Source organism: Sminthopsis crassicaudata, chromosome 3, assembly GCF_048593235.1.
Source record: "Sminthopsis crassicaudata isolate SCR6 chromosome 3, ASM4859323v1, whole genome shotgun sequence".
Taxonomy (NCBI): domain Eukaryota; kingdom Metazoa; phylum Chordata; class Mammalia; order Dasyuromorphia; family Dasyuridae; genus Sminthopsis; species Sminthopsis crassicaudata.
The window spans coordinates 311,584,414-311,603,030 of NC_133619.1; positions in this window are offsets into that span (position 1 = coordinate 311,584,414).

Consider the following 18,617-nt stretch of genomic DNA (forward strand, 5'->3'; position numbering starts at 1 on the left):
AAATATGTCATTGAGAACTCGAATAGACTACTGGATGAAGGCTAGATGCTGGATTCTTGGAGCCGATAGTTTCATTCAGCCCTGGGACCAAATCATGGACCCATTTGGTCCCAGTAAATCTCCCCCTTTCAAATAAAATATTAAAAAACTCTCTAGTCTCTATCTTGCCTCAGTTTCTCCGGCATTATAGAAGGAAGGAAGGAAGGAAAGAAGGAAGAAAGGAAGGAAGGAAGGAAGGAAGGAAGGAAGGAAGGAAGGAAGGAAGGAAGGAAGGAAGGAAGGAAGGAAAGAAGGAAGGAAGGAAGGAAGGAAGGAAGGAAGGAAGGAAGGAAGGAAGGAAGGAAGGAAGGAAGGAAGGAAGGAAGGAAGGAAGGGAGGGAGGGAAGAGCTTACTTTGTAACTGATCTTTATCTGTAAAATGAGGAGTTTGGATTTAGTGGCTTTCTAATGTGTGGCCTTAAATCTATGCTCTAATAATCTCAGAATTTAGGGCAACTAGGTGGAATAATGGATATCTTGTCAAGTCTAGAGTCAGAAAGTCCAGAGTTCAAATCCAGTCTCAGACATTTATTAGCTGCATGATCCTGGTGAATTAATGTAATCCTGTTTTCCTCAGTTTCCTCATCTCTAAAATGAGCCAGTGAAGGAAAGGACAAACTGCTCCAGAATCTCTGTCAAGAATCCCAAAAGGGGCCATGAAGAGTCAGATGTGACTAAAAATGATGAAACAGCATGATTTTAGGAAAATAGATTTTTTTTTGAGGGGGGGGGATAGAATATCTAGGAAACTATTCTCTTTATTTCATAGAATTGGAAGGAATCTTACAAGTCATCAAATATGGCACTGCCTTATTTTACATATAAAGTAACTGAGATCCAGACCGGTTAAATGGCTTGCCCAGGATCACACAGTTTATAAGTAGCTAAGATGAAATTCAAACCCAGTTCTTCTTCAGTCCATATTCAACACATTCTCCAGTATCCCTTTTTAATTCAGTTAAGTGCTTATTAAACTCTCATGCTTTAAAAGGCCTATGAATAATCAAAAATTAATTTATTCATATGACCAAATCCTCTCATCATCAATCACCCGAGGAGAAAAAGTAAGAGATATTAGAGGAATAATTCTCTTTTCTAGAGCATTTTCCCCTTTTAAATACAGTTTTAATTCTAAATACAGAGACAATTATGTCGTTGTTGTACAGACCAAGCAAAGAAGGAATTGAAGAATGAGGCACTCAATACAATCCCTTAAGTGGCCCTCTTAATATAACTACTGGTATGTGAAACTGTGTCACTTAGGTCAGTAAATGATACACTATTGGAGTGGAAGGATTAACATATAATGAGGTGTTTCAGAAACAAGGAATATTGAATAGGGAAATGTGTGAGAAAGGCTCATGCTTTTTAAAAGTCTAAGTAAGTGATATGAAGAGACATATTGAGTTTAAGGAATAGCAGGGAAGAAATGCAAAGGAGTACAGAGGAAGCCACAGAAGGAAAACGGATGATCTGCTCCCCTCCCCATCAAATGCAAAAGGTCAGAGCTTTCAATGTTACTCACTGTGAGATGTGATCAAAGGCAAGGAAGTGAGAACATGATGCCTTTGAGTGCACCCGATAACAACACTTAGAGTGTCTTCTTGGCAAAAGTGACTAATAGAAGAAGATCTTGGGTAGAAAGAGCCAGCAGAAAAGTGTCTTGTCTTGTCTGGACTGCTGCCCTGATTTGATTCTGAGAAGCCAGAGGAAATAGATTCTGAGGACAACTGGCAAGGACCCTTATTGAAGAAGCCCCTTTTCATTGTTTCCAGATAATAAACTACACAGCCATAATAGAGTTGAGTTAACCTTGAAGGAAGATGACCAAGTTTCAAGTCTAGATTTTCACTGATTGGGTGATCCTGGACAAATCATTGGCTATTCCTCTTACCAATGAAATCACAGATTTGATCCAAAACAATAACAATGATGACTAAAATTAAGTACTTTTAGTGATGGGTGAACCATGCTTAGGACGATGAAAGTGTTCTGTAAGAAGTTTTAGTTTCACTTTAGGAATGAAGTCAGAAATCATACAGCAAAGTTTGAGAAGTGAGAAGAGAGGAAGTATAGATGATAAATTTCTTTTTTTATTAACACTTTTTATTTAAAAAGTATATGGATGGGTAATTTTTCCAACATTGACCCTTGCAAAATCTTTTTTTCCAGATTTTCCCCTTCTTCCCCCCCCAACCCCCTCCTCTAGCTGGCAGGTAGCCCAATATATGTTAAATATGTTGAAATACATGTTAAATCCAATATATATGTACATATTTATTGTTATCTTGTTGCACAAGAAAAATCAGATCCAGAAAGAAAAAAAAAAGATCCAAGCAAAAACAGAGAGAGTGAGAATGCTATGGTGTATTCTACCCTCTGTTCTCTCTCTAGGTGAAGATGGCTCTCTTCATCACTGAACAAACTGAAATTGGTTTGAGTGTTGAAGAGAGCCACGTCCATCAGAATTGATCATCATAAAATCTTGTTACCGTTTAAAATGATCTCCTGGTCCTGCTCATTTCACTCAGCATCAGTTCATGTAAGTCTCTCCAGGCCTCTCTGAAATCATCCTGCTGGTCATTTCTTATAGAACAATAATATTCCATAACATTCATAAACCACAATTATTCAGCCATTCTCCAATTGACTGATGGGCATCCACTCAGTTTCCAGTTTCTTGCCACTACAAAAGGGCTGCTACATGTGGGTCCCATGCAAAGGCCTTTTCAAGGAATTTGAGAAAGGGAAAAAAAGATTATAGTTCGAAGTAGGATCTGGTGAAGGGCTTTTTGTTTGTTTGTTTGTTTGTTTGTTTTAAGAACTAGAAGAGGAGGGGGCAGCTAGATGGCACAGTGGATAGAGCACCAGCCCTGAAGTCAGGAGGACTTGAGTCCAAATCTGATCTCAGGCACTTAACACTTTCTAGCTGTGTGACCCTGGACAAGTCACTTAACCCCAAATGCCTCAACCAAACAACAAAAAAGAACTAGAATAGGGTTGAGTGTATATGAAGGCAATAAGATAGACATCCTAGGGAAAGGTTAAAGTTTCATGAAAGCCTCAGTTTCCCCTTATATAAAATGGTGATGATATCATACCAATAGTATGCTGAAGTCATCTCTTTTGACTTACAAAAGTCAACTGTTAAATTTTCACTGGAAATCTTCAAATTTTCACCTTGGAAATCTTCAATCTTCAAATGCTATAAATTGGGGCTTGATTTATTGTTTTGTTTATTGGGTTCTCTAGACTTAAGAAACTAATAAAGAAAATATTAATAATGCAGATTAAATATAAATGTGTACCCAGCATACATTTTCCCTCCAAGAGAGCTAGTCATTGAATATTTCCCAGCATACACCCCTGCGTACTGTTCACATAACAAAGATGGCATGAGAGTCAGCTGAAATAATGCATGGAAGAGATTTTTAAAACTTTGAAGTTTTATATAAACAGCAGCCACAACATCACCACTAGTAGGAAAACAACTGAAGGACACACCATTCTATTTGTGAGAAGACAAACTTTGTATAAAATGTTTTACAGTAGGGCTTCTTCTCCTTACCACCTAAATATCAGATTACCCAGCTTCCTCACTCCAGTGTTAAAGAGTGGAGAGGAGCGATGTTAAACACACCTCAGGGATGCAACCTCCCTGATCTTACATCAGGAACTCATTACAAATCAGTCCTTGGTGGTGCACTGTATGCCCAGATACAAGCTCAGCTTGGCAAGGCACACAGAAGTTACAAACAGAATATAGAAAAGGGAAAAATTAACATGAGATTTATGCAGCCATTCTCCTCTGCCCCAACAATGTTTCTCCGGCCTTTCCACATCTCTAGCTCTGACCCCCCGGGCACTTAGCCTCTGCAGTGGAAATTTTGGGACAGAAGCCTCCAGCAGAGGCCTTGTTTGTTCTTGCCTAAATGTGCTGCCTAGAAGAGTTACACAGTGCTCAGGTCCAGAGACCAAAGCTACCCCATTTCTGCCTCTGCCACTCAATTCTTCTGCTGTACTTGCTAGGCTAGGTGCAAGGGCAAATGGGAGTATGACAACACGGGCCCACTTCTTTACCAAGACCATTTTTTTTTTTCTCCACAACTAATCCTCTACAATTGTCTCTCTAGCAGTCCCTTCTGATTGCAAGCCGCTGCCTTCTTTTTTCAGAACCAAGTTCCCTCTACATCTAGATCATCCTTTGGGAAAGCAAACAGGTCCTTCTCTATGCTTACTGAAGAAAACTTACCACTCTACTTACAGTCAGCGGGGCTTATGATCAAGTATCACATTGTTACATGTGAGTATCTTAAAAATCAAGAAACACTTTATAAAAGTTTATAAAAGAAAATCTCAGGGCAACTGGGTGGTGCAGTAGATGGAGGAGCAGCCTGGAAATCAGGAGGACCTGAATTCAAATCTCATCTCAGACACTTAATACTTCCTGGCTGTGTGACCCTGGGCAAGTCATTTAATCCCAATTGCCTGGGGGGATGGAGAAAAAAGGAAAGGAAAGGGGAAAGGAAAGGGTAAAGGAAAAGGGAAAGGAAAGGAAAGGGAAAAGGGAAAGGAAAGGAAAGGAGAAAGGAAAGGGGAAAAGGAAGGAAAGGAGAAAGGAAAGGAAAGGGAAGGAAAGGAAAGGGGAAAAGAAGGGAAAGGAAAGGAAAGGAAAGAGAAAAGAAAGAGAAAATTTCTCAACATTCTGAGAGTTGTTCAGGACACAGCATGGGACATTACCAGCCAAGGGCTCTAATAGATGGTTTTAATAGGCAAAGAGATTTTTAAAAACAAGGTTGAGAAAGCTCTGCAGGTAGATAGAGAGGAGCAACAACATACAGAAGTTGAAATAGAAAGAGAAAAAATGAGCTATGTGGGACTATGATTTTGGAGTCCTAAACTGGCATCTCATCTGAACCAAGATGATTTCTGTAGAACCAAGGTAAGAGTGCTATTATCCAGAATGTCCTGATGGACTCTAAGATGCTGACAACTCAGTCACCACCATTCAGAGTATAAACTACAAAGTGACTGTTCACTCCAGCTATGTGGGAAAGTCAGAGAAATTCAAGAAGAATTAGACCATAAGTCCCCTGAAGTTTGTAGGAGATGTGGGCTTTTTTGTGTGTGGTATAAAGCAGTGGACTTGGAATCAGCAAGACCTGAATTCAAATTCAGCCTCAGACAATTGCTAAGTATGGTCCTGGGCAATCAGTGTAAACTTGTGTTTGCCTGTTTCGTCATCTCTAAAATTCATATAATAATACCATCTACTCCCTAGGACTATTTATAAAAATAAAAATATTTGTAAAGCACTTAAAAACCTTGGAGCACTGCACAAATTCTAGCTCTTTGCATCCTATCTCCATTACCATCAGCAATATCACTGCTACTACCAACAATATTACCACTACTACCACTACCACTGCTATCACCACCTTCACCTCCACTACCACTACCACCACAACTGCTACTACTACCATTACTGCTGTTACTACTACCACTACTACCACTGCCACCACTACCACTACCACTACTACCATTATTACTACCACAACTATTACTATTACTACTATCACTACCACTACCACTACCACTATTATCACTACTACTACTATTACTAGTATTACCATTACCCCCTTCACCTCCACTACCACTGCCACCACTAGAACTACCACTACCACTACTAATATTATCACTACCACTACTACTACTATCACTATCATTACTATTGCCACCACCACTATTACTACTACTACCACTACTACTACTACTATCACTACCACTACTATTACCACTATCACTATTACCACCACCACTACTACTATCACTACTACTACCACCACTGCTACTACTACCCCTACTACCACTACTAATACTACTATCACCATTATCACTATTACTATTACTACTATCACTACTACTTCTACTACTATCACTACCACTACTATTACCACTATCACTATTACCACCACCATCACTACTATCACTACTACTACCACCACTGCTACTACTACCACTACTACTACCACTACTAATACTACTATCACCACTATCACTATTACTATTACTACTATCACTACTACTACTATTACCACCACTACTACAACTAACACTACTACTATTATTACTATTACTACTACTACCACCACTACCACCACCACCACCACCACTACTACTACCACTATTACTACTATTACCACTACCATTACTACTACTATTACTACTACTACAACTACTACTACTATCACTACCACTACTATTACCACCACCACTATTACTATCACTACTACTACCACCACTGCTACTACTACCACTATTACTATTATTACTATTACTACAACTACCACCACTACCACCACCACTACTACTACCACTACTAATACTACTATTACCTCTATCACTACTACTATTACTACTACTACTACTACCACCACCACTACAACTACCACTACTACTACTACTACTACCACCACCACTACTACTACCACTATTACTACTATTACCACTACCATTACTACTACTATCACTACCACTACTATTACCACCACCACTATTACTATCACTACTACTATCACCACTGCTACTACTACCACTACTACTATTATTACTATTACTACAACTACCACCACTACCACCACCACTACTACCACCACTACTAATCTACTATTACCTCCATCACTATTACTATTACTACTACTACTACTACTATTACCATCACCACTACAACTACCACTACTACTACTACTACCACCACCACTACTACTACTACCACTATTACTACTATTACCACTACCATTACTACTACTACCACTACTACTACTATCACTACCACTACTATTACCACCACCATTATTACTATCACTACTACTACTACCACTACTACTACTAGCACTACTACTACTACTATCACTAATACTAGTATTATTAGATTCCTTTTTTTCCTGTTTCATATTTTCATACTTTTACTATTACATTATATGTTTTTACTATGCCTAGAAATAGAGTAAATACAAGTCAGGTCACGCACTGCATAATTGTCACTCTGAAATAGCCACATAAAACCTCAGAGTAGCTAAGCATAAGGACAAAACTGTAAGCTCATTTCAGTCAGTCTTCAATGTACACTTCCAGAAAACTTAAGCCAAGTTTTATAAGAATTTTTCTTCCTTTTTCTAGCTGACCTGACCCTCATCTTATCCTCAGGTTCAGCATGTAGCCTACCATTACCTTCCGGCTGCTTACCTCATGGGGGGTCAACTGGTTTCTCACCTTCACCAGGTCTTTAAACATCTCGGCTCTGATTATCCCAATCAGAGAGCTACCTCTTTAGAGGTTCCACCATAGAGCACCCAAATCACTCAAGTATGGAGCAACAGGCCTTTATTCTAACTCTTTACATAGTGTTCCCTAATGTTCCCTCTAGCCTTCCTTCTGGAGTTCCCCCAGAGTTCCCTCCCCCTACCTTCTGCCACCCCCTTTTTTATAGTCCCCAGGTCACATGACTGAAAATGCACGAGTTTGAGCATGATCAGCAAGAGCAAGGAGACTTTTCCTCATTAATGAAGCTTACTCAATACCTTTATGCCCAGTTTATTAGGCTCAGGCAGAATAAGCCTCCCAGTGCCTCTACCCTTGAGATCTACCCCTGACCCTAACAGCCTACAAGCCCATTCTTGTGAGAAAGCAAATGGATTTGTCTGAGCAAAATTTAAGGCATCATAGGCTCTTGGAATTCATTTTTCCTAGTTTTATTTCAAAGTAGAGAAGCTCCAAGTCTTAAATAATATCCCTTTGGCTCCCCAAGATGACCTTTTCTCAGCTTTCTGGCTTGCTAGGAAACTACAAAGGCAACCTAAATACTTGAATAAAGTAATTTCCCCATCTGGGGCTTCCCAATATTCCTTCCCCAAATCTCTGATTTTGGAAAATAATGAATTAATGACTTTCTTTCCTGTTTTAGATGGTAGCAATGGTGGGGATGGGGGTGGCCATAGTAGCAGTGGTGGTGGTGGTGGTGGTGTAGTAGTAATCATAATGATAGTGGTAGTAGTAGTGGTTAGTAGTAGCAGCAGTAGTGGTAGTAACAGTAGTGAAAGGAGTAGTAGTAGCAACAGTTGTGATTGGTAGGGGTAATGGTAGTAATAATAGTAATAATGGTAATAGTAGTAGTGATGGAAGGAGTAGTAATAGTATCAGCAGTAATGGTTGTAGTAGTAGTGGTGGTAGTAGTAGTAGTTAGTAGTAGCAGCAGTAGTGGTACTAGTAAGTCATTTAAATATTAAGAACGCTGGTTTCTTCTTTTTAAAATGAAGGTAATAAAACTTGCATTTTCCACAAAGCCCTACTCTGAAGTTTTATCATGTTACAGAGGTTACCTTGGGTTCTCTAAGGAATGAAACCTCTGGTAGGTTTAATTATGCTGTAAAATCCACACTTAATCCCAGTGTAACAGGGATGTAATAAAAGCCTAGGACTTCACGGTGCATCCCACGGCTTAGCTGATTTGACCTGACCACTTCCAGAAAAACATAAATGTTTAAAAATAAAATAAAATAAACATTTATCTCTGAGGGGTTTGTTCTTTGAAATGACAAAGTAATACCTTTATTGGCAGTAAATGGCACTAATTCAATGGCTCTATAAAAAGTGATCTGCTTTCTGCTTCTCTAAGTCCCATTTGGTCATTGTTTGGAACCAGATTGAATTAGATTGAATGTAAACATCAGTCATTTCTGCTTTGGCCAGAAATCCTGAAGGTCTTCCTCTCCCAGATTTGTTTATTTATTTTTTTAGAATTTCGTTTTCTTGGAGGTGAGTAGAGGGAAGACTAGGTAAAGGAGATTCTTTGCCTCAAGTGCTACCTAGCTTTAATCACAGAATGGTTGTATCCTCAGTTGGCTTAAAAACCTGTTGGCTTAAAAAGGCCCAGGTGTCCCACAGCATCCAGGGCCATCTCCAGTCATCCTGATCTGGCCACTGGACTCAGATGGCTCTGGGGTAAAAGGGAAGCAGGTGACCTTGCCCAGCCCTCCCTCACTTACATCCAATTCCCTTGTATATCATGTATCACCTTCCTGATGTCATGACTCTTTTCAAGAACGAAGAACAAACAAGCACAACAATTATCTGCAAACAATGTCAGGACTATTGATGCCTGTCCCAGCATAATCATCAAAGAGCAGGTAGTTCAACATATGTCTTTGGGTTTGACCAGGACGTCTGGACCACATTTCATAGGATGATCCTTACAGGTTTTACATACATGTTCTAGTTTCAAACCCTGGTATACCAATAACAGATTGGCTATGCTATACATCAAAATATTAATGTAAGCCATTACTTCAACTACCTACTTTATGTGGCTATAAGGAAAGCACCTTGAATATTTTAAAGTTTTGTAGAACTCAAACTATATTACAAAATAACAAAAACCTATTCAGTACAGGTTAAAAGTAGTAAAGTTTCTCAGTGAAACAAATGAGACAAGTAAGAATTTTTTAAAAATTAACCTTTATTATCTAGTGAGTCAATAAACTCCAAAATATAAATTACTTAAACAATAACACCCCAGTTGTTAATAAATGCTAGGAAAACTGAAGCAGTCTACCAGAAATTATCCTAACACCAACATCTTACACCATATTCCACAATAAATTCAAAATGCATATGTCACCTAAATTTTAAAGATCACATCACGTTTGTTGTAATTTTTTCCAATGTGAGGGTAAAAGAAAGGAGAAAAAAATAACTGTTTGTTAATTGAAAAAAATAAATATATATTTTTTAAAGTCAGGAGAGAAAGAGATCAGGTACCTGGTCTTATTGCTAGGGGATGAATTCTTAACTGAGCAAGACACAGAGGCAATTATAAAAGATAAAAGAGAAAATTGTGATTACATGAAATTAAAAAACTTTCACATAAGTAAAATTCACACATTTTAGATAAGGAAAGCAGTTAACTGAAAAAAAATTTTGTATCAAATATCTCTGATAAGGGTTTAATATACAATATCTACAGACAATTCACAGAAATATATAAGATCAAAATCATTCCTTTTTAGATAAATAATTAAAGAATATGAACAATTCTCAAAAGAATTAGAAACTATTAACAACTCTATTAAATAATATTATAAATAATTAATAAAATAAATGTAAATCAAAACAAGCAGGAGATTTCACCTGATATCCAGCAAAAATCAGTAAAGATGACAAAAGACTAAGCTAGTCAATGTTGGAGAGGAAATGGAAAGATAAGAACACATTGTTGGTGGTGCTACAAATTGGTACAACCGTTTTGGAAAGTAACTTGAAATGATCCAAATGATAAGGCTAAAATGAAGATACCCTTTGATCCAGACATCCTACTGATACTCCAACAGATCATTGACAAAAATAAATATTTCATGATATTAAATGTAATAGACTCTAAATTATATGGAATGGAATATGGAATCTAGATGTAGATTCATGATCTTATTCATTTTTTAAATCTTCTCCAGCCCCTCTAGGCACTCTAATTTCATTAGACATATCTCTTTCTAAATAAACTTCCTTATTTTAACCATAAGTATTTGGGAATCACTTCCCCATACCTTTCTTCAATCAAATGCACCCAACAAAATTAAATTAAAACCTCCATACATCATATATTCTCCTTTCCAAAGGGGGTGTGAATTATGTTAATTCATCAAGTACCAGTTCACAGTAAATAAATTCCTTGAAATATTGAACAAGATTAACATAACAAATCATTTCAAACAAATATTTTACCAATCCATTCATTAAAAGTAAGTTAATCTTGACATAAACTCATCTCACATCTTATAGAGTGACATTAAAATAGTGTTAAAAGTGAAAATACATTAGACAATTGATAAAATCAGATCATGGACATTTTATTAGATTTTTACATTTTTAATGCAAAATAAAGATAAAAGATAATGCTGAAACTCATAGTACAGAACAAGTGCTTCTAGAACTTGAAGATCAAGAGCTAAAGGAAAACCTCCTTAATAATGATATAACCTAGTGGTCATACCCATTAACCTCAACATAGATTTATTTTTTTTTTTTTTTTACAACTTTTAACTTCTCTTTTTGAAAGTAGTGCTTCTTGAAACATTTTAGTGAGTTCATTACATGAGGAAAAGAATGCTATTTTAAGAATTTGAACTGGTTTCATGATACACTAACCTGATTTGCAATTTTGATTTGCCCAAGAATTTCTAAAGATGACTTTCTCATTGAAGTAAAAGTAGCAAGGGTGTTTTAAGGTAAATGTAGTAATAAATGCATCAATATGCATGTGCCCATACAACATACAAATAACAAGGAAGTGAAGAATTCAGATAAGCACAAGCTTTTGATAATCAAGCATACTTACAATAAGTGTTATTGTACTGATTGTGTTGACAGATCTTTATGGGAGAAGAGAAGGATGTTACTGATTTTAGTCAGACCACTTTGCATGAGGTTTGACTAAACCACTAAGCCTAATAAAAATCAGGGGTCCAGTCCAAAAAAAGACTTATGTATGCACTACTTCCCCAATTTTCAGCCAAAGAAATGGGAAGGCAGCACTGTATCACAATAGAAAGGAGAATTGAGATGGAAATGAATTCAATTAAACAGCAAATTGTGTGGCTAACAACTAGCAAAATTTCAGAAGAAACTTTCTGATTCCTTTAAAATAAGTCCACTCTGGAAATCTTCAACATAAAGAAGATCCAACTCACTTCCAGTTGATCAATGATGGACAGAAATAACTACACCCAGAGAAGGAACACTGGGAAGTGAATGTAAACTGTTAGCACTAATATCTATCTACCCAGGTTACTTATACCTTCGGAAGCTAATAATTAATGTGCAACAAGAAAATGGTATTTACCCACATATATTGTATCTAGGTTATATTGTAACACATGTAAAATGTATGGGATTACCTGTCATCGGGGGAAGGGAGTGGAGGGAGGGAGGGGATAATTTGGAAAAATGAATAAAAAAATAAAAAAAAATTTAAAAAATTAAAATGTAAAAAAAAAAAAATTTAAAAAAAAAAATAAAATAAGTCCACTCTAGTCATGACCCTCTTTCATGGGTCAGACTGAGGCATTGTGAAACTAAAGCAAAGCAACAACAAAGATAAAAGAGTTTCTGCCATTTCTGACATATAAATGAGTTATTAAGGTTTGAGGCAGACAAGTCAACTGTGAGGTTCTTCCTGGTTGCTAAAAGTCTGGTATAAAGTGGAGGCCAAGGATGAGCCCAATAAAAATGGACATCAAAAGTACTAACAAGTACTTTGAGAGTCCAAACTTCCAGTCAAGGTGCAAAGGAATATCAGAGATCAAGAAAAGTAAAAAGTCTTGGATGTGGTAATGAGGTAGATTGAGTCAAGGTACCTACAATCAAAACAGAGAAGGGAATTTATTCATAAAGAAATCTGACCTAGATAACCTAAGTCACACCAGGACAGAAAGAAGTATCAGAGTGTGAGTCTACCTATACAGAGGCAACACAAGGCTTCATGTAGTTGGAAAGGATGTTAGGGTTCCAGGGTGAATTCAAGCAGCAGATTGCTGGTAAAAGTTTAACAACTCCTTCTTTGGGGGGAGGGGGGAATATATATATATATATATATATATATATATATATATATATATATATATATATATATATATATATATATATATATATATATATATACATATATATATATATATATATACATATATATATATATACACACACACACACACATATATATATATACACATATACACACACATATATATAAATATATATATATACATATATATATACACACACCCCATATAAATATCTATATATATCTATATCTGTATCTATCTATCTATATATATATATATGCTCACACCCACCATACACACACATATATAAATATATATATATGCTTGAAACACTAAAATTTAGCATACATTATTCACATTTTCCCTATCATCTTCTTTAATCTAGACAATCATCAAAACAATAAATGAATCCCATGACTTATAGCATTTATTTCCAAGATAAAAATATTCATACTGAAAATTTAACAAATGATTTTCCTGAGAAGTTTGAGCTGGCTCCTACACACAGGTGACAAACTGTCATGAGGATGAAGTTATCACTAAAGGTAAAGGTTGGAAAGACACCACTGAAGATAATGTAATACTGGAGAGAAACTGAGGCAGATTGGTTTTTAATCTTTAATGTGGAGAGTTATCAGACTGAATGGGACTCATGTCCAAAGCATTCCGCACAGATAAACAGAGGCAGGGAACTTATAGGGTTTTAGCTAACCAGGATTTGCAACTAGAACACAAAAGCTGAGTATACAATCTTATAGGGGAAACAAAGGCAGGTAAGGGGGCGAGGACACTGGGTGGGCAGACAAGCCATAATTCCAGGAAAGGACCATAACTTAATCCTGACAGGATAGGGGTCAAAATAAGAAATTTGAAGGCAGGAGACATCAAGGTGGGAGGCAACATTCAAACGGAGGGGGAATTATCTGAGATAATATACCTGGAGTTTAGGACACTATGGTATGTAATTCGGAGCTCTAAGGTTTTTCCTGACTCAATTCTCCTAGTCCTAATGGCAGGGAAGGGGGAGTGGCAATGACCCCAGTGCCCAACAGTAAGAGTTGTAAAGGCCCTATCACAGGAAAAAAAAAAAAAAAGCCTAAGTTACCTCATTTCAACATAACAGTGACTCCTTGTATATTTTGATTAAAAAAATATAAACAGGTTCAATACAAATAGGAAATGACAATGCCTACAAGGAAAGGGTGGGGAGGTAGTCTTCCCCTCTGTGCAAATACTGAAAAACTTTCCTTTTACAGATATATAGTATCATTATGCTTCACAGAAAAAAAAAAAAAAAAAAAAAAAAAAAAAACTAATTTTTCCCAAAGCCCTGATACAAACCAGAGTTTCTGCATATTTCCAAATGGTTGACGACTGTATAAAAAACATGTGCCATATACTCTATATGTGCTCAGTAAATGTTAATGGATGTGTGAATTCACAAATGAATGGATAATTGAATGACATAGCTACTGTTTGTTTTGTTAAACAGGTGATGTGAATTTTTTGCCACCTAGTGGTTAAATCAACATGTGCAAGTGATTTCAAACAGGCCTTACAGTAAGAACTCATTCTCTGCCCCTGGAATCCATTCACAATTCCTGAATATTCAGCTACTTTGAAAAAGGAACTTGTTGACAACAAACAAAATCTTTGGATTTTAAAGATGGAAAAGATTTTAAGGTGTCTAGTCCAAAGGCTTAACCTACAAATTAGGAAACTGGAGCCCAGAAATATTGTGACTTAGTCAAACTAATTGGTAACAAGAGCAGGTATTAAAATACTAGTCTTGTGACATTCTAAAGCAGCTTCTCCATTTCTACAGATGAAAATTAGGGACATTTTAGGGCATATTCTTTGGGGAGCATCATAGGAGTTCTCAGTGAGGAATATTCTCTTGTGCCTAATTTGTGAGGATATATTATATTTGTATGCAGTTGTTATTGTTTGTCCTTCATTCTCAAAGAAGACCAAAACATCAGGGAGGTAATGACATGACAGGAAAATAAATTGGATTTAAGTGAGGAAGGGCTGTGCAAGGTCACCTGCCTCATTCTCTCCTCCGAAACCATCTGAGTCCAGTGGCCAGATAAAGATCAAGATGGATGGACAACTGGAGATGGACCTTGATGACTAGGTGGCTTAGTGGACAGGACCTCAGACCAGAGTCAGAAGACTTATCTTACTGGCTTCAGACACTTACTAGCTGTTTGACCTGTGGCCCTCTTTGCTTCCATTTTTTCATCTATAAAATAAGCTAGAGAAAGAAATGACAAGCTGCTCTAGAATCTTTGCCAAGAAAAACCCAAATGGAATCTGAAGAGTCAGACATAACTTAATCAAAACAAAAATATACACAATACAAATACACATATGCAGTACATGTGTACACACATAAGTGCATATGTGCATGTATGTTTACATATATACACTTTTTAGAGAAAACACATTGAGATTTTTTCCAGTAAGGAGTATTTTAACCTTTATATATAGGAAAATGTTTCCAACTAAATATAAGATGAATGGAAAGTTATTCTATCATCACATATTTTTATGAATAAAAAAGTAAGTTGAAATATAAAGCAAACAGTTTCTTTCAACTTGAACTGAATGAGTTGTTCTTCAAATGCGTAGTGATTTTTGCCTTGTTTATATATTTATGCCTCAGGCGAATAGCTAAATAAAATTCAGAACTAGATCTCATCTCTTCCATAAATAAGAATGGCATCTAGCTAGGATAACATTTATAACTAATGTCAGCCTTGGGTCTGAGAGCCTTCATAATTTTGGCAGCAGTTAGGGATAGAAAACCATTTTAATCAATCAGGCAGAAGTAGTTGTTGAGAAAGGAAAAAGGGAGTGAGAGAAGGGAGAGATGAATGTGGGTTGTGATCCTTCAGGATAGCTTTGCAGAGAAATAAACTGGATATAGATGGTTGGAAAGAAGTCATATTAAGATATTACAGAGTAAGGAGCAGCACTGTGAATGGTCAAGGTTATTTCTACCTTCAGCTTTTGCTCAAATTCTGCTTCCTACATGAAGCCTTCTTCATTTACTCCTGCCCTCCTTGGTCGCCCCTTCCTTTGTATGCCTGAAGAGTTTATGATCTGTACTACATAATTTAGCACCACATAGTCTTCCATTGTTTATTATTGTGCATGTGCCTTAGTCTTCCCTCTCGATCTATATTATAATGGCATTAGGTTTCAAATCTCTCTATATTCCCAGAGGCAGCTAGCACAAGGCTAATCATATAGTGCTTTGGTGATTGGTTGATTGGTTATTCTATTAATCAACAATTTGTGATATACTGGAAAGAAAGCTGCAGAGTCAGGAAGAACTGAGTTCAAGTCATATATTAATTTTGTGACTTTGGGGAAATCATTTAAAATTTCTAAGCAAATCTCTAAGATTATAAATTGCAGAGAAAGTGCTCATCTGCATGGGGGGATGAGGAAGCTCCACATTTATTAGTTCTATCCCAGTGAGGGGGCAGCAAGGTGGCACAGTACATAGAGTGCCAGGTCTGGAGGCAGGAAAATTCCTTTCTCTGAGTTCAAATTCAGCCTCAGATACTTACTAGCTGTGTGACCTTGGGCAAGTCACTTAATCTAATTTCCCTCATTTTTTTATCTGTCAGACTAAATAGCAATGAAATCTCCAACCCAATCCAGTTCCTATTCTCTATCCTAAACTGCTCTATTAGGTTATAAATTGCTTGAGGGCAACAACATTAATTTGTTGGTCTGGGAATATTACATATGGTGTTTTGTACACAATGAAACTTAACAATTACCTTTTGAATTTAAGATATGACTGAATAGGAAAAAAGAGAAAACTTTTTTCAGTAAATCAAGTATAAAGAGATTCTTGAGGAGGCTATAAATGAAACTGAATTATATGAAATTATATGGAAAAAACTCAAATTTTAGGAGAGATTAGGAATGATTAAGCAGGAGAATTGAAGGAGTTGAATAGGACAGAGAAGCCACTCTTAGATGTTTGTCCAGGGCTAAGAATTTAGGAAAGAAATAGTCTAGAGATTCCTGTGACCTTTATTATTAGAAGCTTACTAGAGTTCAGTCTGGATTCAAGAAAAGAGCATAAGGCCTGGAGAATTCAAATAGAGGAGAAAAACACCAATTATTCCTTCTTCAAAGTTCAAAAAAAGCCAAAGAAATGGACTCTGTATGGAATTAAGAGGAATTTAAAAGAGACAAGTGGAAAATATTAACCAAAGCTCAACATGGCATAATTTGTAATTTCCTTCCTTTTTTTTTTTTTTTTTTTTTTTTTTGGTTGTTGTTGGTGGTGGTGGTGGTGGTAGTGATGGTGGTTGTAATTTATACACTGGAATTCTGGGGAAATTACTTTTTTTTTTATTTTAAATAGGGATTTGTATGCCTTGCAAATACCACTGCAGTGGAGGGGGGAAATGATTGATGGACCCAAGATATCCTTGGGAGAAGAAAAACTCCCTTCCCTTCATTGTATGACTTATAAGAGCAGAAAATTACTTAAATGATCTTAGGAGCCCTATGTTGGGGGCTGCCCTGAGACATTTCATCACAATCTTTATGCAAAAATAATTGAATTTATAGTATATCTTAACTTGAAAAAATCTTTGCTGTGCATTTATTTTTATTTTGTTAAAGTAAATTAATTTGACTAAATATTTAAATTTATCCAGTGTGTTGAACTACATCCTCTTCCCTAACTTTAATTTTTCTGGTTTAAGATACTTCCATGAGCAAAACTGTTTCCCTTTACCTTTTCTCCACCTCTAAGCAATTGTTTATAGATGCATCATGCAAAAATGCTTTGCATAATTTATTACTGCAGTGATTGTTTATAATAGCACTGTGGGAAAATGATTAGGCAGTTTTGACAATAATAAACTATTAGTATGTTTGGTGGAAGTTTGGTGGAAAATATGTTGCATGCTCCAGAAGTAGGAGATACAATTTGTACATGTGTTCTCTGAGCTTTTTCAGAAGTAATTGGCTCTGATAGCACAGAGTGACACAGAATAGGTTGTTGCTGTTGTTTAGTCATTTTTCAAGTTTGTCTGACTCTTTGTTTAGAAGTTTTCTTGTTAAAGATACTGAAGTGGTTTGTCATCTCCTTCTCCAAAAGATTTTTTTTACAGCTGAGGAAACTGAGAGGATTAAATAATCACTGGGCACTCTAACTGCTACTAGAGTAGGTATGTCTTCCATAATCAATATCTCTTTGTCAAGATAACAAAAAAAATTGTCCATGCTTCTTATGCATAGGATAAAATTAAATGAAGATTAAATTAAGTCCCTCAACCCCAAATAATCAAAATTAGCTAATGACCTCATTGATATAAAGTATTATCTCCAAAGAGCCAAATTGCAACTTATCCATATCTACCCATTCTATAATTGCGTTGTTAGAAATTATGAAAGGGAGCATCTCAGGGAAACCTGAGATCACTTTTGCTCCTGTTCTTCCATAAATTTACCACTGAGATTCCACCCAGTGTGTTGGGAGAATTGCAGAGAATTTTTTCACTTTTTCTTGATTGAGGACATGTTATTTTACCTGCCACTGACTTACCACAATATAACCTTAATACATGACATTTTCACCATTTTAGTGCCATTGGATTCCTTTGGCAGTGGGGTAAAAACCTATCAGCTCCTTGTTTTTAAATGCATAAAATAAAATAAACATGAAACTAATATTAAAAATTATTAAAATATCTTTAAGTCAAATTCATGGACCCCCAACTTTAAGAAACTCTACCTTGATGAATTAGAATCGCTGTGCTTTCTATCCTTGGTAAAGTCAACCTACTTAAGTTCATAGGCTCTCACTCTGATTGGGAGGTATAGAGTACAAAGAACTTAATGTTTTAGGCTTAATTTTTCTTGTCACAGACTGTGTCTGCTCCAGACCAAACACTCTCCTCTCAGCCTGACAACACCTTCCTTCTT